The sequence below is a fragment of the Syngnathus scovelli genome, chromosome 2 (genome assembly GCF_024217435.2).
Source record: "Syngnathus scovelli strain Florida chromosome 2, RoL_Ssco_1.2, whole genome shotgun sequence".
NCBI lineage: Eukaryota > Metazoa > Chordata > Actinopteri > Syngnathiformes > Syngnathidae > Syngnathus > Syngnathus scovelli.
The window spans coordinates 8,560,455-8,566,454 of NC_090848.1; the positions used below are offsets into that span (position 1 = coordinate 8,560,455).

The 6,000-nt window shown below is 46.6% G+C and overlaps 1 non-coding gene across 1 annotated transcript; it reads left to right on the forward strand.

The window, feature by feature from the left end:
* The first annotated feature begins 31 nt into the window (after nucleotides 1–31).
* trnae-cuc (transfer RNA glutamic acid (anticodon CUC)) lies at nucleotides 32–103 on the forward strand. Its single transcript has one exon. It is a non-coding gene; the product is annotated as a tRNA-Glu (tRNA).
* The last annotated feature ends 5,897 nt before the right edge of the window (nucleotides 104–6,000 follow it).

Below are 6,000 nucleotides of genomic sequence, written 5' to 3' on the forward strand. Positions count from 1 at the left end.
GGCACTATTATGATAGATCCTAAACTTCATGTCCCTGATGGTCTAGTGGTTAGGATTCGGCGCTCTCACCGCCGTGGCTTGGGTTCGATTCCCGGTTAGGGAATTGATTTTTTTATGGCAAATAGACGTGAAGTTTGATGCCCCCAAACTTCAGGTTAATAGAACTTTTGATTGGAGCGGCATTGCTTTGATGTTTTCACGCATGCGGGTGCCGACCTCAAGCAAGCATGTGTTTTATTTGGGACTGAAAATGAAGATGTTTGAGTGTGTGGCAGACCAGAGATCAGTGAGTAACGTTCTTTCCATCATGGATCACCTTTGACATGTCCATGACGCTCGCCTGTCCTACCCCTTGCCCCTGAACCCTAACCCTTGATAGATGCTCACAGCTCGAGTGTGAAAATGTCTTTTGAAAACCCTAAACCTACTTTAAAAACTTAAATTAAAAACCTAAACCCATTTTGAAACCTAATTTTGAAACCATGGTGTAAAGTTTTACTTTGAAACCCTAACAGTAGTTAAAATCCTTATTTGAAACCCTGAAACGAGTTGATTTGAAACCTGGTTGGAAATCCTAATCTGATACCTTAAAACGAGTGTTGGCTCGTGAGTGTTTCAGTGAACGAGTGAACGAATCACTTCCTAAAGTTCATATGACTTCAACCTGTAGGTGTCGGTAATGCCCATTAAAGCTGGTGCCACCTCGCCGTAAAACAAAACGAAGAAGAAAATGACGTAACTTCCTGTTCACGAACGAGTTGTGAATTGCATTTCCCGTTCCCCAACGGTAAACGAGTCAGTGCTTTGCAAGAACGGATGACGAGTCAATGGGTGAACTGCCTTCCTTCCCGTGCACCAACGGATCAGTCGTTCAGATGAAGGTATTGCGTCGCCCTCCTGGCGTGAACTATGTAAGCCAGAATGTCGATTTACGATTTGCCAAGGAAAGAACCACTCACTGAAACACCACTTCTTTTATGCACGTTTTCTCCAAGCTAACGGCTAACTTGATTGCATGAAGATGCAACAACGGGGGAGATTATGCTTCTCTTTGGGTAATCTTGATTTTATAACACTTGTAGTAGCTTTTAAATAACGTGGATGCATATATACGCCTAAATATTGTTTCCAATATATATACTGCAATTTCACATTGGATTGCTGGTTTGAAATTTACTTTTAATATTATTATTTTTAAATAAACATTTACGTTAAAACATGTCTGGTGTTTTATTCCTTGTTTTTATTTTTTGGGGCATTAAAACAAAAATCTGACATTTGGTTAACTGCTTTATATGACAATATGTGAAGGTACACCTCATGGACACTTCAATAAGTACACTACACGAGGTAAAAAGAAAAAAAAAAAGAATACGTGTGCAGCAGGGGGGGAGCCCCATTTCAACCCCTTACACTGAGTGCCAAGCAGGGAAGAAATGGGTGTCATTGTTATAGTCACTGCTATGACTCGGCCGAGGTCCGGCGGGGTTCGAACTCACGACCTCCCAGACTCAGGGCGGGCACTCTCCTCTCTGGCCATTGAGCTGGTAAACACTCGTCTCGTAGTATAACACTTATAGTCGTTTTTAAATAACGTGTATTAATATATCTACTGCAATTGGTTTGAAATTTGCTTTTAATATTATTTCTAATAAACATTTATATTAAAACTTGTCTGGTGTCTTATTCCTTGTTTTTATATTCGCCAATTAAAACATAAAAATCATCAATATGTGTAGGTACACTACACGAGGTTAAAAAAAAAAGATAAATAAAAGGTTAATTGCACAACAAAAGCATTTCTTCGCACCTGGGATCGACCGGCAGTCTACAATAGCTTGCACTGTTTTGTACGAGCGATGTGTATTCCAGTTTTAAGTGATCGGTTCCGTTTTTTTTACCTCGTGTGGTGTACCAAAATATCCCAGACACACAAAGAGATCGAAATTACGTTTATTACGTTAAATAACCCAAGAAGTCAACATCAATGAACAATAAGCGTGAACTCAGTAAACTCTTGTAAGTTTTCTTTAGTGTCATTTTAAATTGTACTTTGCTAGGTGTTCGTGTACACAACGCTTCCATAGAGTAGTGGTTAGTGCTCTGGGCTTTCACCCCAGCGACCCGGGTTCGAATCTCAGTAGGACCCAAAACAGGAAGAATAACACAAGAAGTCAACATCAATGAACAATATGCGTAAACTCTTCTTGTGTAAGTTTTCATCTTTGGGTACTTCGAAAGTGTCATTTTAAATTGTACTTTGCTAGGCGTTCGTGCACACAACGCTTCCATAGGGTAGTGGTTAGTTCTCTGGGCTTTCACCCCAGCGACCCGGGTTCGAATCTCAGTAGGACCCAAAATTTTTTATCTTAGAATGTTTTCAACACAGTTGCTCGTGTAACCATGTGACGATACACTTCCAGCTCAGTGGCCTAGTAGTAGAGTGTCCGCCCTGAGACTGGAAGGTTGTGGGTTCAAACCCCGGCCGGGTCATACCAAAGACTATAAAAATGGAACCCATTGCCCTTTATGATAACAACTCTACCTGGTTGATCCTGCCAGTAGCAGAGAATGAGCTGTAATGTCTTTATTACCGTAGGGGGGCGATGTATACTCAGGAGCGACTTAAATGTGAATCTGATTAGCTGTTTGATCTGTGACGTCACTCGGACACCCTATTAGGTACACCGCCATTTTCAGGTGTTCCTAATAACAGGCCACTTCATTAGGGAAAAATCATGGTCAAAGCTGAAATGAAAGTGAAAAGTGCCACACGACATTCCATTAGGTACACCTCATATTCTGAAGGAGCTAAAACTCAGGAGCGACTTAAATGTGAATCCGATTAGCTGTTTGATCTGTGACGTCACTCGGACACCCTATTAGGTACACCGCCATTTTCAGGTGTTCCTAATAACAGGCCACTTCATTAGGGAAAAATCATGGTCAAAGCTGAAATGAAAGTGAAAAGTGCCACACGACATTCCATTAGGTACACCTCATATTCTGAAGGAGCTAAAACTCAGGAGCGACTTAAATGTGAATCTGATTAGCTGTTTGATCTGTGACGTCACTCGGACACCCTATTAGGTACACCGCCATTTTCAGGTGTTCCTAATAACAGGCCACTTCATTAGGGAAAAATCATGGTCAAAGCTGAAATGAAAGTGAAAAGTGCCACACGACATTCCATTAGGTACACCTCATATTCTGAAGGAGCTAAAACTCAGGAGCGACTTAAATGTGAATCTGATTAGCTGTTTGATCTGTGACGTCACTCGGACACCCTATTTAGGTACACCGCCATTTTCAGGTGTTCCTAATAACAGGCCACTTCATTAGGGAAAAATCATGGTCAAAGCTGAAATGAAAGTGAAAAGTGCCACACGACATTCCATTAGGTACACCTCATATTCTGAAGGAGCTAAAACTCAGGAGCGACTTAAATGTGAATCTGATTAGCTGTTTGATCTGTGACGTCACTCGGACACCCTATTAGGTACACCGCCATTTTCAGGTGTTCCTAATAACAGGCCACTTCATTAGGGAAAAATCATGGTCAAAGCTGAAATGACACGACATTCCATTAGGTACACCTCATATTCTGAAGGAGCTAAAACTTTTCACGCAGGTGCACTTAACGAGGGAATCACACGGACACTCCATTAGGTACAAAGTCAAAGTCAGCTTTATTGTCAATTTCTCCACATGCCAAAAACACACAAAGAAACCGAAATTATGCACTATGCGCTGCACGGACTGCACATCCAGGTGTGTGAGGGCCGAGTGGAGGGCAGAGCAGATGGCACCGCCATTTTCAAGTGTCCTCCTCGTGGCCACACAGGACGAAAGCCGACCTCCCGACGGACCCTGCCTGAGGAGCACATGCACGCCTGAGCTTTCTTTGCCAGTGACGAGGTGACGAGGTGTTTGCGGACCAGGACCTCTCCTCACTGATGTGCACCCCCAGGAACTTGGCGCAGCTCACCCTCTCCACCACAGCACCATCAACTTCCGACCTGTACCGAGTCGCAGTGCAATCAGGTGTCAAGCTCTAGTCCTCTCAGTGTGTGTGTGTGCGTAGGTCGCTGTAGGTCGCAGTGCAATGAGGCTCGTCGAGTTTGCAGAGTCCTTTCTCTCCAGGTGTGTGAGGGCCGAGTGGAGGGCAGAGCAGATGGCACCGCCATTTTCAAGTGTCCTCCTCGTGGCCACACAGGACGAAAGCCGACCTCCCGACGGACCCTGCCTGAGGAGCACATGCTTTCTTTGCCAGTGACGAGGTGACGAGGTGTTTGCGGATGATGTGCACCCCCAGGAACTTGGCGCAGCTCACCCTCTCCACCACAGCACCATCAACTTCCGACCTGTACCGAGTCGCAGTGCAATCAGGTGTCAAGCTCTAGTCCTCTCAGTGTGTGTGTGTGTGCGTAGGTCGCTAGGTGTCAAGCTCTAGTCCTCTCAGTGTGTGTGTGTGTGTGTGTGCGTAGAGCAGATGGCACCGCCATTTTCAAGTGTCCTCCTCGTGGCCACACAGGACGAAAGCCGACCTCCCGACGGACCCTGCCTGAGGAGCACATGCACGCCTGAGCTTTCTTTGCCAGTGACGAGGTGACGAGGTGTTTGCGGATGATGTGCACCCCCAGGAACTTGGCGCAGCTCACCCTCTCCACCACAGCACCATCAACTTCCGACCTGTACCGAGTCGCAGTGCAATAAGGTGTCAAGCTCTAGTCCTCTCAGTGTGTGTGTGCGTAGGTCGCTAGGTGTCAAGCTCTAGTCCTCTCAGTGTGTGTGTGCGTAGGTCGCTAGCTCTAGTCCTCTCAGTGTGTGTGTGTGCGTAGGTCGCTAGCTCTAGTCCTCTCAGTGTGTGTGTGCGTAGGTCGCTAGGTGTCAAGCTCTAGTCCTCTCAGTGTGTGTGTGCGTAGGTCGCTAGGTGTCAAGCTCTAGTCCTCTCAGTGTGTGTGTGCGTAGGTCGCTAGCTCTAGTCCTCTCAGTGTGTGTGTGCGTAGGTCGCTAGGTGTCAAGCTCTAGTCCTCTCAGTGTGTGTGTGCGTAGGTCGCTAGCTCTAGTCCTCTCAGTGTGTGTGTGCGTAGGTCGCTAGGTGTCAAGCTCTAGTCCTCTCAGTGTGTGTGTGCGTAGGTCGCTAGCTCTAGTCCTCTCAGTGTGTGTGTGCGTAGGTCACTAGGTGTCAAGCTCTAGTCCTCTCAGTGTGTGTGTGTGCGTAGGTCGCTAGGTGTCAAGCTCTAGTCCTCTCAGTGTGTGTGTGTGCGTAGGTCGCTAGGTGTCAAGCTCTAGTCCTCTCAGTGTGTGTGTGCGTAGGTCGCTAGGTGTCAAGCTCTAGTCCTCTCAGTGTGTGTGTGTGCGTAGGTCGCTAGGTGTCAAGCTCTAGTCCTCTCAGTGTGTGTGTGTGTGTGTGTGCGTAGGTCGCTAGGTGTCAAGCTCTAGTCCTCTAGGTGTGTGTGTGCGTAGGTCGCTAGGTCTCAAGCTCTAGTCCTCTCAGTGTGTGTGCGTAGGTCGCTAGGTGTCAAGCTCTAGTCCTCTCAGTGTGTGTGTGCGTAGGTCGCTAGGTCTCAAGCTCTAGTCCTCTCAGTGTGTGTGTGCGTAGGTCTCTAGGTGTCAAGCTCTAGTCCTCTCAGTGTGTGTGTGTGCGTAGGTCGCTAGGTGTCAAGCTCTAGTCCTCTCAGTGTGTGTGTGCGTAGGTCGCTAGGTGTCAAGCTCTAGTCCTCTCAGTGTGTGTGTCAGTCAACAACGATTTCCTTGGTCAGTGCAGTAGTGTTGGAGTGCATTTTATAACGTAAAACCGTTAAAAAAAATAGGAGATGAGCTAAAGCTAGTGGCCAAGACTAAATTGTGCAGGATCTCGGAGCAGCAGTGGGCCCCAGACCGCCATTTTCAAGTGTCCGGATGACTGTCCCCACGCTAAACAAAGTCACGCACAGGGCTCAGGATTGTGAAGCCTAGTCACAAGTTGGCACATCAGGCGGTGAATCACGCCCTTCC